Below are 16,648 nucleotides of genomic sequence, written 5' to 3'. Positions count from 1 at the left end.
CGCTTCCACAGGCTCTAGAGGTGACATTGGCTTCTTACCTGGCGGAGTAGACTTTCCTCTGCTTGCTCCCTGCCTTCACGCAGTCCCGGGCCAGCAGGTAACCGGCCACCAGGGCCCCGGCTCCCACTAGGGCCAGGATGCCGCTCGCCTTCCCGTTGCAGAGGGCCCGTGAGATGGTGCTGGCCATATTGAGAGCCAGTCCCACGAACCTGCGGGGCAGAAGGCCGGCGAGAGGCTGTGAGCAGAGACAGAACCTTCGGCCCAACTTGCCAACACACCAACCAACATGTCCCGTGTACTCTAGTTTTACTTTGTAGATGCAGCGCTGAAACAGCCCCCTCGGTCCATCGAGACCGCGCCGACCAGCGATCCCAGCACTGTCCGAGGGACAATTTACACCCATACCAAGCCAATTAACCTGCAGTCTTTGGAGTGTTGGAAGGAGGAGAAGATCTCGGAGAAAATCCACGCGGACGAAACGGACCAACTCCGTACAGACAGCACCCGTAGTCAGGATCTCTGGCGCTGTAAGGCAGCAACTCGGCCTCTGCACCACCGTGCTGACCCTACATGCGTTTCCCCATATCCCTCTAAACCTGTCCTATCCATATACATGTCTAAATGTTTCTTAAATGTTGTGATAGTACATGACTCAACTACCCCCTCTGTCAGCTCATTCCATGCATCCACCACCCTCAGTGTGATCACATTGAATGCCAGTGCTGGCTCGAAGGGCCAAATGGCCTACTCCTGCACCTATTGTCTATTATCTATTGTCTAAAAGGTTACCCCTCAGATTCTTATTAAATCTCCCCCCCCCCAACTTAATCCTCTGTCTTCTGGTCCTCGATTCCCCTAGTCTGGGCAAGAGACTGTGCATCTACCCGATCTATTCCTCTCATGATTTTATACACCTCTATAAGATCACCCCTCATCCTCTTGTGCTACAAGGAATAGAGAACCAATTTGCTCTCCCCACAGCCCAGTCCAGGCAGACCAACTGGTTGGAGTTTTTCCAGACATTTTCATCGGTTCCTCTACTTCCTGAGAAGATTACGGAGAGGATCCGTTTGTCAGAGAGGATTCTCTCGAACTTCTACAGGTGCACAGTAGAGAGCATCCTGACCGGTTGCATCGTGGCTTGGTTCGGCAACTTGAATGTCCAGGAGCGGAAAAGACTGCAGAAAGTTGTAAACACTGCCCGGTCCACTGCCGGCTCTGACCTCCCCACCATCGAAGGGATCTATCGTAGTCGCTGCCTCACAAAGGCTGCCGACATCATCAAAGACCCACACCATCCTGGCCACACACTCATTTCATCGTTGCCATCGGGAAGAAGGTACAGGAGCCTGAAATGTGTAACATCCAGGTTCAGGAATAGCTGCTTCCCCACAGCCATCAGGCTATTAAACACAACATCAAATAAGCTCTGAACAATAACAGTCTATTATTATTATTATTGCACTAAATGTGTTTATTTATTGTGTATATATAGACACATTGAACTTTTATCTTCCATTTTCCATTATATTTACATATTCTGTTGTCCTGCAGCAAGTAAGAATTTAATTGTCCTATCTGGGCCACGTGGCAATAAAACTATTTGACTGCACCCTTTCCAGTTTGACAACGTATTTCTTATGGCATGGTGCCCAAAACTGAACACAATACTCTAAACGCCACCTCACCAACGTCATATACAACTGCAACATGACTCCCCAACTTCTAGACTCGATGCTCCGACTGGTGAAGGCCAAAGTGCCCAAAGCCTTGTTGACCACCATGTCTACCTGTGATGCCACTTCCCACGAATTATGTAACCTGTACTCCTAGACCTCCTCTGCTCGACAACACTCCCAGAGCCCCACCATTCATGCAGGAAATAGCAAGATGCAGGACAGAACGCCCCAGGAAATCCTTCTTCCTTGTGGCTATCAAACTGTACCCCCCCCCCCCCCCCAAATCTGTCGTGGGGTAACCATTCCCTCTCTCCAGAGATACTGCCTGTCCCGCTGAGTTACTCCAGCTTTTTTGTGTCCAGCATCTGGGACCTGAGCCGACGAGAGCTTTCTTTCCCACCCCTCCCTTTCACCATTTTCTAGTAAATAGCCGGGGTCCCAGCACTGAGCCCTGCGGTACCCCACTAGCCACTGCCTGCCATTATGAAAAGGACCCGTTTACTCCTACTCTTTGCTTCCTGTCTGCCAGCCAGTTCTCTACCCACATCAATACTGAACCCCCAATACCATGTGCTCCAAGTTTGTATACTGATCTCTTATGTGGGACCTTGTCGAAAGCCTTCTGGAAGTCCAGATACAACACATCCACTGGTTCTCCCCTATCCACTAGTTACATCCTCGAAACATTCGATAAGATTCGTCAGACATGATTTACCTTTCATAAATCCATGCTGACTTTGTCCAATGAATTCACCACTTTCCAAACGTGCTGCTATCCCATCTTTAATAACCGACTCCAGAATTTTCCCCACCACCGATGTTAGACTAATTGGTCTGTAATTCCCCGTAATCTCACTCCCTCTCTTCTTACCTGGCGGGGTAGAGTTGCCAGTCCTTGCTCCCTGCCTTCACGCGGTACCTGGCCAGCAGGTAAGCGGCCGCTAGGGAGCCGGCTCCGACCAGGGTCAGGATTGCGCTCGCCTTCATGTAGTCTAGGACCGGGGAGAAGGCGCTGGCCATGTTGACAGCGAGAGGCTGAGAGCGGCGGCAGGGTGGGGTCTGGAGAACAAGGAGGACAACTGAGTCTGATGAATGGTCTGAGCCAGAACCGTCGCCTATCCGGAGATGCTGCCTGCCTGTCCCGCTGAGTTACTCCTGCACTTTGCGTCCATCCACAAATCCCACTTCGCTCCACAAATTAACGTATTTGAAGCTGCCTCCAGCATTTTCCCATCTAATCACAGCCCACGGCGCCTCTGTGACAGGACACTAACTGTCGGGGGAGAACTGTGTGGGTCAGGCAGCATCTGTGGAAGGTATAGACAGACCCCCCCCCCCCCCCCCCCCCCCCCCCCCCCCCCCCATTTCCCCCCACACACTCTGTCTGTCTGAAGAAGGGACCAGGTTGAAAACATTGTCCTTTCCCTCCACAGATGCTGCCTGACCAGCAGAATTCCTCTAACACTTTTCATCTTGCAATCTCTTGTGTACCACGCAGATAGATACCTCCCCTGGTTCAGAGCTGGTCCGTTTCTTGCGATGAGGGGATGAGTTGCATCGGGATGGCGTCGCGCCTAGGGAAATGGTTCCACCGGGGAGTGGCTATGTTGAACAACCCCAGACTTAATCCCCACCCAATTCAACGGAACAAGCGCTGAAAGATTACGCTTCAGATGATACCAGCGAGCAACGAGAGAGAAACAGAATCGATGTCCACCACGTTAGATCTAAAGTGGAATGAGTTTCACTGCCGGCCTTAACCCCTCCACAACAAAGTGCTGACGTTGTCTGAAGAAGGGTCTCGACCCAAATCGTCACCCATTCCTTCTATCCAGAGATGCTGCACGAACCGCTGAGTAACTCCTGCACTTCGCTTCAGAAATGAACATTTTAAAAGCTGCCTCCAGCATTTTCTTACCAAGTCACAGCCCACAGCTGTCTCCATGAATTCACAAGAATTGTCGGTCAGGCAGCATCTGTGGAGGAAATAGACAGATGGAGTTCCCCCATTCCCATTTATCCACGCCCCACACCCACTCCCCACACTCCATCAGTCTGACGAAGGGGCCTGGCTCGGTGGCACAGCGGTAGAGTTGCTGCCTTATGCCCCTGACCCACTTAGGAAACCTGAACGGAAACCTCTGGAGACTTTGCGCCCCACCCAAGGTTTCCATGCGGTTCCCGGAGGTTTTTGTCAGTCTCCCTACCCGCTTCCACTACCTGCAACCTCCGGGAACTGTGCGGAAACCTTGGGTGGGGCGCAAAGTCTCCAGAGGTTTCCGTTCAGGTTTCCTAAATGGGACAGGGGCATAAGCAAAATGCAGTGCCAGAGACCCGGGTTCGATCCCGACTGCGGGTGCTGTCTGTACGGAGTTTGCACGTTCTCCCCGTGATCTGTGTGGGTTTTCTCCAAGATCTTCGGTTTCCTCCCACACTCTAAAGACGTACAGGTCTGTATGTTAATTGGCTTGGTTAAAAAAATGTAAAACTGTCCAAAATTCAGAATGTTCTGAAGGTTCGAGTCTCGACCCGAAACGTCACCCATTCCTTCTATCCAGAGATGCTGCCTTACAGAGATCCCGCTGAGTTACTGCAGCATTTTAGAGACATAGAAACATAGAAATTAGGTGCAGGAGTAGGCCATTCGGCCCTTCGAGCCTGCACCACCATTCAATATGATCATGGCTGATCATCCAACTCAGTATCCCGTACCTGCCTTCTCTCCATACCCCCTGATCCCCTTAGCCACAAGGGCCACATCTAACTCCCTCTTAAATATAGCCAATGAACTGGCCTCAACTACCCTCTGTGGCAGAGAGTTCCAGAGATTCACCACTCTCTGCGTGAAAAAAGTTCTTCTCATCTCGGTATTAAAGGATTTCCCCTTTATCCTTAAGCTGTGACCCCTTGTCCTGGACTTCCCTAACATCGGGAACAATCTTCCTGCATCTAGCCTGTCCAACCCCTTAAGAATTTTGTAAGTTTCTATAAGATCCCCTCTCAATCTTCTAAATTCTAGAGAGTATAAACCAAGTCTATCCAGTCTTTCTTCATAAGACAGTCCTGACATCCCAGGAATCAGTCTGGTGAACCGTCTCTGCACTCCCTCTATGGCAATAATGTCCTTCCTCAGATTTGGAGACCAAAACTGTACGCAATACTCCAGGTGTGGTCTCACCAAGACCCTGTACAACTGCAGTAGAACCTCTCTGCTCCTATACTCAAATCCTTTTGCAATGAAAGCTAACATACCATTCGCTTTCTTTACTGCCTGCTGCACCTGCATGCCTACCTTCAATGACTGGTGTACCATGACACCCAGGTCTCGCTGCATCTCCCCCTTTCCCAATCGGCCACCATTTAGATAATAGTCTGCTTTCCTATTTTTGCCACCAAAATGGATAACCTCACATTTATCCACATTATACTGCATCTGCCAAACATTTGCCCACTCACCCAGCCTATCCAAGTCACCCTGCAGTCTCCTAGCATCCTCCTCACAGCTAACACTGCCCCCCAGCTTAGTGTCATCCGCAAACGTGGAGATATTGCCTTCAATTCCCTCATCCAGATCATTAATATATATTGTAAATAGCTGGGGTCCCAGTACTGAGCCTTGGGGTACCCCACTAGTCACTGCCTGCCATTGTGAAAAGGACCCGTTTACTCCTACTCTTTGCTTCCTGTTTGCCAGCCAGTTCTCTATCCACATCAATACTGAACCCCCAATGCCTTGTGCTTTAAGTTTGTATACTAATTTCTTATGTGGGACCTTGTCGAAAGCCTTCTGGAAGTCCAGATACACCACATCCACTGGTTCTCCCCTATCCACGCTACTAGTTACATCCTCGAAAAATTCTATAAGATTCGTCAGACATGATTTACCTTTCGTAAATCCATGCTGACTTTGTCCAATGATTTCACCACTTTCCAAATGTGCTGCTATCCCATCTTTAATAACTGACTCTAGCAGTTTCCCCACTACCGATGTTAGACTAACTGGTCTGTAATTCCCCATTTTCTCTCTCCCTCCCTTCTTAAAAAGTGGGGTTACGTTTGCTACCCGCCAATCTTCAGGAACTACTCCAGAATCTAAAGAGTTTTGAAAGATTATTACTAATGCATCCACTATTTCTGGAGCTACTTCCTTAAGTACTCTGGGATGCAGCCTATCTGGCCCTGGGGATTTATCGGCCTTTAATCCATTCAATTTACCCAACACCACTTCCCGGCTAACCTGGATTTCACTCAATTCCTCCAACTCCTTTGACCCGCGCGGTCCCCTGCTATTTCCGGCAAATTATTTATGTCTTCCTTAGTGAAGACGGAACCAAAGTAGTTATTCAATTGGTCCGCCATATCCTTGTTCCCCATGATCAACTCCCCTGTTTCTGACTGCAAGGGACCTACATTTGTTTTAACTAATCTCTTTCTTTTCACATATCTATAAAAACTTTTGCAGTCAGTTTTTATGTTCCCTGCCAGTTTTCTTTCATATTCTATTTTTCCTTTCCTAATTAAGCCCTTTGTCCTCCTCTGCTGGTCTTTGAATTTCTCCCAGTCCTCCGGTATGCTGCTTTTTCTGGCTAATTTGTACGCATCATCCTTCGCTTTGATACTATCCCTGATTTCCCTTGTTATCCATGGATGTACTACCTTCCCTGATTTATTCTTTTGCCAAACTGGGATGAACAATTTTTGTAGTTCATCCATGCAGTCTTTAAATGTCTTCCATTGCATATCCACCGTCAACCCTTTTAGAATTAATTGCCAGTCAATCTTGGCCAATTCACGTCTCATACCCTCAAAGTTACCTTTCTTTAAGTTCAGAACCATTGTTTCTGAATTAACAATGTCACTCTCCATCCTAATGAAGAACTCAACCATATTGTGGTCACTCTTGCCCAAGGGGGCACGTACAACAAGATTGCTAACTAACCCTTCCTCATTACTCAATACCCAGTCTAAAATAGCCTGCTCTCTCGTTAGTTCCTCTACATGTTGATTTAGATAACTATACCGCATACATTCCAAGAAATCCTCTTCCTCAGCACCCCTGCCAATTTGATTCACCCAATCTATATGTAGATTGAAGTCACCCATTATAACCGTTTTGCCTTTGTCGCACGCATTTCTAATTTCCTGTTTGATACCATCTCCAACTTCACTACTACTGTTAGGTGGCCTGTACACAACACCCACCAGCGTTTTCTGCCCCTTAGTGTTTCGCAGCTCTACCCATACCGATTCCACATCCTCCAGACTAATGTCCTTCCTTTCCATTGCATTAATCCCCTCTCTAAACAGTAATGCTACCCCACCTCCTTTTCCTTTCTGTCTATCCCTCCTGAATATTGAATATCCCTGGATGTTCAGCTCCCAGCCTTGGTCACCCTGGAGCCATGTCTCCGTGATCCCAACTATATCATAGTCATTAATAGCTATCTGCACATTCAACTCATCCACCTTATTACGAATGCTCCTTGCATTGAGACACAAAGCCTACAGGCTTGTTTTTACAACACTCTTACCCCTTACACAATTATGTTGAAAAGTGGCCCTTTTTGATTTTTGCCCTGGTTTTGTCTGCCTGCCACTTTTACTTTTCACCTTGCTACCTATTTCTTCTACCCTCATTTTACACCCTTCGGTCTCTACGCTCACACATTTAAGAAACCCTTTCCCTTTAACTCCATCCTCCACTGTCCCATTCAACACCCCACCCCCCTTATTCAGTTTAAAGCCACCCGTGTAGCAGTGGCAAACCTGCCTGCCAGAATGCTGGTCCCACACCTGTTAAGATGCAATCCGTCCCTTCTGTACAGTTCCCCCTTACCCCAAAACAGATCCCAGTGATCTAAGAATCTAAATCCCTGCCCCGTGCACCAGTTCCTCAGCCACACGTTCAGGTCCCGTATCTCCCTGTTCCTGCTCTCGCCAGCACGGGGAACTGGAAGCAAACCGGAGATAACAACCCTGGAGGTCCTGCTTTTCAACATTTTTCCGAGCTCTCTAAAGTCACGCTGCAGAATATTCATCCCCTTCTTTCCGACATCGTTTGTGCCGACATGCACTACCACTTCCGGATGTTCACCTTCGCTCTTGAGGATTTTCTGCACTCTGTCCGTGACATTTTGTGTCTGTCTTTGCTGGTGTGCCTCAGCGGGTCAGGCAGTATCTCTGGAGAACATGTGACGTTTCGGGTCGAGACCCTTCTGAAGCACTTTGTGTCCTAGCTAGTATCTGCATCTCTTGGTTTCTATACTTGGTTTCTGTCCATGAATTCAGACAACTCTGTCCATAAGCGCTTCCTTCTGCCATGCCAATGTGCCTCATGTAATTCTCCTCAGCTGAATAAAAACCCTCACTCATTAGATGCAGGAGTAGGGAGTGGTGAGGGAGGGGGGGAGGACAATTGCCCTTTGGAGCCCCTTCTAAAGTCCAGAAGATCTTCTTCTTCTTGCCTAAAGTTGTAAGACAACTTGTTATCAAGAAGTAACTGCAGATGCTGGAAAATCGAGTTTATTGTGTATTATATGTCATAGCTGCCTTCTTGTATCTCCCTCTCTCCCTCTCTCTGTGTTGCCTGCAGCCATCGTCTGCTTCGGTGAGGGAAGCAGGTCGGTGATTGGTCACAACGCCCCTCGGTGATTGGCCGCCGAGTGACCAGCGCATTATGTGATTGAACACAATGCCCTTGGATACAGCGGCTGATTGGACGAGAGGAGACCGATTTGTTGATTGGACGGGGATTTTAAGGGAAGCTGGTTGGTGATTGGACGCAACCCCCTTATAGACAGCGGTTGATTGGCCGCCAAATATCGGGCGCAAAAAATTGACAAATAGGAAAACAATAAAATGCGGAATTCCAATTTAAATCGGAAGAATTTCATGTCTGATCTGCAGCAAAGATAATAGTATCCGCTCTAGTATCTGCAGTTCCTTCCTATTGAAGAAGAACCCTGGCCCGAAACATCGCAGTGAAGAAAGCGAATGGTATGTTAGCTTTCATAGCAAAAGGATTTGAGTATAGGAGCAGAGAGGTTCTACTGCAGTTGTACAGGGTCTTGGGGAGACCACACCTGGAGTATTGCGTACAGTTTTGGTCTCCAAATCTGAGGAAGGACATTATTGCCATAGAGGGAGTGCAGAGACGGTTCACCAGACTGATTCCTGGGATGTCAGGACTGTCTTATGAAGAAAGACTGGACAGACTTGGTTTATACTCTCTAGAATTTAGGAGATTGAGAGGGGATCTTATAGAAACTTACAACATTCTTAAGGGGTTGGACAGGCTAGATGCCGGAAGATTGCTCCCGATGTTGGGGAAGTCCAGGACAAGGGGTCACAGCTTAAGGATAAGGGGGAAATCCTTTAAAACAGAGATGAGAAGAACTTTTTTCACACAGAGAGTGGTGAATCTCTGGAACTCTCTGCCGCAGAGGGTAGTCGAGGCCAGTTCATTGGCTATATTTAAGAGGGAGTTAGATGTGGCCCTTGTGGCTAAGGGGATCAGGGGGTATGGAGAGAAGGCAGGTACGGGATACTGAGTTGATCAGCCATGATCATATTGAATGGCGGTGGAGGCTCGAAGGGCCGAATGGCCTACTCCTGCACCTAATTTCTATGTTTCTATGTATCTATCTCCTAATCCATACCTTCCACAGATGCCGCCTTGCCTGCTGAGTTCCTCCAGCACTGTGTTTTTTATTTAACTCTGATATTGAAGATGGACACAAGCTGGAGTAACTCAGCAGGACAGGCAGCGCAGCGGCTCTGGAGAGAGGACCCTTCTTCAGACTGAACTGAACTCTCGTCGGTGAGAGTACTTGTGATTGTCTGAAGAAGGGTCTCGACCCGAAACGCCACCCTCTCCCCAGAGCCGTTGCCCGTCCCGCTGAGCCACCCCAGCCCCCCGTAGAGAGAGAGAGAGATATTGAGAGAGAGAGAGAGAGAGAGAGAGAGAGAGAGAGAGAGAGAGAGAGAGAGGAGAGAGAGAGGAGAGAGAGAGAGGAGAGAGAGAGAGAGAGAGAGAGAGAGAGAGAGAGAGAGAGAGAGAGAGAGAGAATAATAAAATAACGTGGGTGAATGACTTTACCTGCACACCAGAAGAAGCCCGTGCTCGTCTGCTCCCCACTATATACACATTGTAGGAGAATAGAACAATAGCATGTGAAGATGGGTTACAAGGAAATAAGGGACAAATAATCAGACAGAGACTGGTCGCCTGAAGAGTCTGAACATCACCTATTCCTTTTCTCCAGAGATTCTGCCTGACCCGCTGAGTTACTCCAGCTTTCTGTGTCTATCTTCAATTTAAACCACCATCTGCAGTTCTTTCCTACACTAAAAACCTCGATAATATCAGCTTCCACCATCACCTTCCAGACACCCCCTGCTCTCTTTAGAAAACTTGCTCCTAACATCGCTTAAAGGTTTTTCTCTCTTACCTTAAAGCAATTCCCTCTAGTCTTTGACATTCCCACAGAGGGGAAAAGGTTCTGACTACCCTATCTACCCTATCTATGTATTTCATAATTGTATAAACCTCAATCAGGTCTCCCCTCAACCTCCAATGATCCGGAAAAAACAATCCAACTTGATCCTGCTTCTCCTGACAGCTAATATTATCTAATTCTGGAAACAGTCTGGTAAACCTCTTCGGCACACTCTTCACAAATCTTCACATCCACAGAACTGTAACGGTGCACACAGCACTCCAAATGTAGCCCAATCAAAAGTTTTCCAAAGCTGTAACGCTGACTTCAGTCTGACGAAGACCTCTGTAAATTGCCCCCTAGTGTGAATGGAGTGGATGCAAAATTAGCTCAAGATAGAACTAGTATGGTCGGCATGGAATGGCCTGTTTCCGTGCTCTGTCATTCAATCAATCAAACAATAACCACACTTCAAGGCAATTCATTGGTTGTTAATCTTGTGTAGATTTTGCAAAATACTGAACGCTTTCGGGAACTATTTTCTCCATTTGTTAATATTTCCGTATTTGAATTTAGAAGCGGATCAAATATTTAAACTACTGTGAAAATGCAAAGGTTTAAAACATAATTATATTCAAATCAACACCGGATGATCAGTTGCCCAGTACGTCATCGCCTTGTTATTTCACCAGTTGATTGTAACATCTTTTTAACAGCGTGTGTTTATAGCAGCCTTCGGCGGTGTATCGCTAACTGGAGTCTCTGTGCTATATTCTCACTGTAAACAGTTAACAAATACAGTCACGACTCCAGGTATTACCTGACTATTATGTATAATTAACATTTTTAGCATGCAGTATTCAATCAATTCAAGTCAAGTCAAGTCAAGTCAAGTTTATTTGTCACATACACATTCTTAGAATTCACCATGCAAAGCTAATGACATTCCTCATTGTGACCCAATTGATTGAGTTGTAGTGGACATCCTTCTTTACCAAGGCATTTAGCATTTCAAATGTTCATGTAAATGCTCATACAAATGGGCCATTTTGGCTCAGCTTGGCCATGCTAATTTCATAGTCATAGAACGTGAATCAGGCCATTCATCCCATCGAGCTTATTCCGCCATTCATTAATGACTGATCTATCTTTTCTTCTCAACCCCTTTCTCCCACTTTCTCCCCATAACCTTTGACATTCTTATTAATCAAGTACCTGTCTATCTCCTCTTTAAAAATACACAATGAGTTGACCAACACAGCCGTCTGTGTCAACAAATTGCACAGATGCACTGCCTTAAGAAATGTCTCCTCATTTCCTTTCTAAAGGTATGTCCTTTTATTCTGAGGTTGTGCCCTCTGAGAATGAAAGGAGAGAAAATGATGAGGGGGGAAATGAGAGGAAATGGTAAAAGGGGCTGTCCCGCTGCGGGGACCTAATTTGCGAGTTTAGAAGAGTTTGCACGACTGTTATCTTTGACTATTTATTATTTAACCTTCATTGTCATCTTGCAAAGCAACAATTGTACAATGCAAAATGAGAAGAAGTTTCCCAGGGAATAACGGGAGCATCGCACATAAAACTTAAACATTCCACACATAATAACAGTAAAAACAATCCAGTCCCTGATGAAACAGTATATATAATTAAAAGCATGTAAAACAGCAACATTAAAATACTGTAAAAACAGTCATTAAAATGTCCAGGGCAGCTGATTTGAGTGGCCAGTGCCAGAGTTATTAAATTGTCAGTGCAAAGCAGCAGAATCAGGTGGAGTGACTGTTTAGCAGCCTCACAGCCTGTGGCAGGAAGCTGTTTAGCAGTCTGGTAGTCCGGGCTTTGATGCTACGGTATCTCTTGCCTGATGGCAGGAGATCCAGGTGTGTGTGGAGTGGGGTACTAGATTAGATAACACCCAAGCAAAGGCTTTTAACTGTACCTCAGTTACACGTGACAATAATAAACTAAACTAAACTAAACTAAGTTTGTGGCTACCCTAGAGCTGCTGATGGAGTTTGGGGTGCATGCACAGTGCACCACACCTCATTTGTTACAGCAATGAGCACACTTCATGAAAATTCATTGCCTGTAAAACCTACAGAGATTTTGTGGAACGGCGAACGTTGCGATAGAAATCCAATTATGTTTTTTTTCCCATTTTGTAGCTAATCATTGGTTTGATTTTGCAGCAGATAAAATCATTTAACTTTAGTTTAGAGGTACAGCATGGCAACAGGCCCTTCGGCCCACCGAGTCAGCGCCGACTAGCGATCCCGCATAGTGACACTATCCTACACACACTAGGGACACCTTTACACTTACACCAAGCCAATTAACCTACAAAACTGTACGTCTTTGGAGTGTGGGAAGAAACCGAAGATCTTGGAGAAAACCCACACAGATCACGGGGAGAACGTGCAAACTCTGTACAGATAAGCACCCGTAGTCAGGATCGAACCCGGGTCTCTGGCGCAGCATTTTGCTTATGCCCCTGTCCCACTTAGGAAACCTGAACGGAAACCTCTGGAGACTTTGCGCCCCACCCAAGGTTTCCGCGCGGTTCCCGGAGGTTGCAGGTGGTTGCTGGAGGTTGCAGGTAGTGGAAGCAGGTAGGGAGACTCGGAAGATCTCGGAGAAAACCCGTATGGTTACGTGGAGAACTTACAAACTCCGTGCGGACAGCCCCCATAGTCGGGATCGGTTCAGGGCCGGTTCAGAACAGCTATAGCTCTGGGGATGAAGCTGTTCCTAAGTCTGGAGGTGCGAGTGTAGAAGGCCTTGTAACGTCTGCCGGAAGGTAGGAGTTCGAACAGATTATTACAATGGTGTGAGGAGTCTTTGTGGATGCTGACGGTCCTCCTGAGGCACCGTGTGTAGTAGATTGCAGTTACCCTGCTGCCTGGCCTACCCCATGGGCCTGTTAACGAGAGAGAGTTGCACTCGTCCATCACCTGATCTCGTGTCAGCATCCTCCAAAACACCTCAGTCAACTAAATACTTGTTTAGGAAGATGCTGGTTTACACCGAAGATAGACGGAAAACGCTAGAGTAACTCAGCGGGACAGGCAGCATCTCTGGAGAGAAGGAATGGGTGACGTTTTCTGATCGAGAACCTTCTTCAGACTTAACCTTCTTCTGTTCCCATTCCATTCCTTCTCTCAGATGCTGCCTGTCTCGCTGAGCTACTCCAGTGTTTTGTGTTTATCTTCTCTTAAATTGTTGTCATGTTTGTCAGGGGGGAATCAAGGCAGCAAATGCGTTCGTAGTAAGTGACCAGAAATAGCAGATTGAACTGAATGGGTCAATGGTGCGTTTATGGCAAAAACAGGAAAGCAGACTATTATCTGAATGGTGGCCGATTGGGAAAGGGGGAGATGCAGCGAGACCTGGGTGTCATGGTACACCAGTCATTGAAGGTAGGCATGCAGGTGCAGCAGGCAGTGAAGAAACCCAATGGTATGTTAGCTTTCATTGCAAAAGGATTTAAGTATAGGAGCAGGGAGGTTCTACTGCAGTTGTGCAGGGTCTTGGTGAGACCACACCTGGAGTATTGCGTACAGTTTTGGTCTCCAAATCTGAGGAAGGACATTATTGCCATAGAGGGAGTGCAGAGAAGGTTCACCAGACTGATTCCTGGGATGTCAGGACTGTCTTATGAAGAAAGACTGGATATACTTGGTTTATACTCTATAGAATTTAGAAGATTGAGACGGGATCTTATAGAAACTTACAACATTCTTAAGGGGTTGGACAGGCTAGATGCAGGAAGATTGTTCCCGATGTTAGGGAAGTCCAGGACAAGGGGTCACAGCTTAAGGATAAGGGGGAAATCCTTTAAAACCGAGATGAGAAGAACTTTTTTCACACAGAGAATGGTGAATCTCTGGAACTCTCTGCCACAGAGGGTAGTTGAGGTCAGTTCATTGGCTATCTTTAAGAGGGAGTTAGATGTGGCCCTTGTGGCTAAGGGGATCAGGGGGTATGGAGAGAAGGCAGGTACGGGATACTGAGTTGGATGATCAGCCATGATCATATTGAATGGCGGTGTAGGCTCGAAGGGCCGAATGGCCTACTCCTGCACCTAATTTCTATGTTATTGTCATTTGTGCAAAGTGCTAACACACAGTGAGATTCTTTATCTTACAAACAGTTTGGTAGAGTATTGACTGATCCCTGATCAGCAAGTGTACAGAAATAGTCTACTGTGAAGCAGTGACGGACTGGCCAGGGTGTCAGCTTGCCCGATGGCAAGTGGGCCCCTGATGAAGTGTCTCCTGGCAACCAATATTTTTAGACCCAGTCTGCCACTGGCAAGAGGCACCATGATTTGGGCAGCATTTTCAAAGTGAATGCTCTAGTTCTTATGAGCGGTGCCAGTATCAGGCAAGACCCAGGCTGCTGCAAGGCCTACAGCCATCTCCTTTCTTGGACGCCACTTCCCCCTCCTTGCCTATCCATCTTTGTTCCCGGTGGGTGTCTCCTGTAGCCGACTAGGAGGGTGCAGTTGGCCTGACCCTAGTTCCCTCTTCTCTCCCTCTGCCTCGCTCCTCATCCATCGCTGCTGCCTCCCTCCTCCTTGTCTCTGGTCTTCAGGGGGCGAGCAGGGGCAGGAATGGTGGCCTCCCCCTTTCGGGCTGGGGTCTGCCGGGTCTTCCGTTTGTCCCCAGGCTCCCCCAGAAGGCGCGATCTGCTGGGTCAAAAGCAAATAATTGGGCATCTCAGTATTGAAGGAGGGATAAAAATAGCCAACAGACTAGGGATAACTTCCTTGCTCTATCTCCCCCTCAACCCCTGGCCCTGCACCCTGGCTGACATTGTACTGGCTTCTTCCCCCTCCCCACCCCTTCCACCAAAGTTCCTTCAACAGGCTTCACAATTCACGACTGTGTATCTCTTTTGGACTTGCACCTGCTTTGATCTCTAGCCTTTGTCCACCAATCTGCCTTTCAGGGAATCTCCTCACCTGGGGTCATCTGTTGCCAGCCGTCATTTGTCAGGCCCCTTCTCTCTTCCAGAAATTTTCCCCCCACTCCCCCTGCAAGGGGCAGCACAACGGCGCAGCGGTAGACAACTGCCTTACAGCTCCAGAGACCCGCATTCAACCCTGACTAGGGGCCCTTGTCTGTACGGAGTTTGTACGTTCTCCCCGTGACCTGCATGGGATTTCTCCGAGATCTTCGGTTTCCTCCCACACTCCAAAAACGTACAGGTTTGTAGGCTAAATGGCTTGGTATACATTTTAAATTGTCCCTAGTGCGTGTAGGATAGTGTTAATGTGAGCTGGTCAGTGCGGACTCAGTGGGTCGAAGGGCCTGTTTCTGTGCTGTATCTCTAAACTAAACTAAACTAAACTAAACGACATCAGTCGGAAGAAGGGTTCCGATCTTAAATGTCACCTATCCATATTCTCCAGAAATGCTACCCGACTCACTATTTTTTAAAAACGAGATTAAGTTTGCATAGGAAACAGGAATGACTACTATTCAAAACTAATACATTTACTTGGATTTGGATTATTCAAATAATCATAGAAATACACGGTGTTGAGGCATTTTCAGTTAGGAGTTGTGGTCAAAGTTTCTAGAGGAGCTCCTCCAGCATCTTTGGTTGTGGTTAACCAGAGGGTCTGGTTCCTCGAGTTGAGTTCTGAGTGCAGTTGTTTCAGGTGTTGGTGAGATAGGAAACTGGGTTTCGCCAGGTTTATGGAGATGTAAGGAACTGCAGATGCTGGTTTACAAAGAAACGTTATAAAGTGCCGGAGGAACTCAGCAGGTCAGGCAGCATTTCTGAAGAACATGGGTTGGAGACATTTCGGGTTGAAACCCTTCTTCAGACTGATTGTAGCAAGATGGGGCGGGGGGGGGGAGGGAAAGTTGGAAAATAAGTTGACTAGCAGTGGTGAGGACAAAGAATAGAGATGAAAAATAAACAACACGGAGAGAAGAGGAGTGAAAGGTAAAGCTAGAGTCATCCAGGTTGGAACGAGGTCCATCAGGACCAAGATGCTCCATCTACACTAATCCAACCATTCCATGTTTGGCCTATAATTATTTGATTTGATTTGATTAAATTTATTGTCATTGTCTTCAATGAAGACACAACAAAATTATTTTTCCCTTACAGTCATACAAAAAAAAAACCAAAAAAAAACCACAACACATAGAACACAGTCGTCCACAACAAAAACATCCCCACAGCAGCACCAACGTTCCCCACTATGAGGGAAGGAACCAAAGTCCAGTCAACCTCCTCGCCGATGTTCCCCAATGTTCACCCGTGGTTGGGGCCTCCCGAGCTCCCCATAGTTGCCGCTACGGGCGGCCCGATGTTCAGGCCCCCTCGCTGGGAACCTCTCGCCGGCCACCTTCCACCGGAGTCCGCGGCTATCGATGTCCACAGGCCGCGCTGGGCGGAGATTCGCACTGGCGACCCCCGGCAAAGGGTCCCAGGACTCCGCGATGTTAAAGTCAGGGCCTGGCAGTATCATCAAAAACCCACACCATCCTGGCCACACACTCATCTCCCTGCTAC

The sequence above is a fragment of the Leucoraja erinacea genome, chromosome 36, assembly GCF_028641065.1.
Source record: "Leucoraja erinacea ecotype New England chromosome 36, Leri_hhj_1, whole genome shotgun sequence".
NCBI lineage: Eukaryota > Metazoa > Chordata > Chondrichthyes > Rajiformes > Rajidae > Leucoraja > Leucoraja erinaceus.
The sequence above is the reverse complement of the archived record's forward strand: the minus strand, read 5'-3'. Positions refer to the sequence as shown.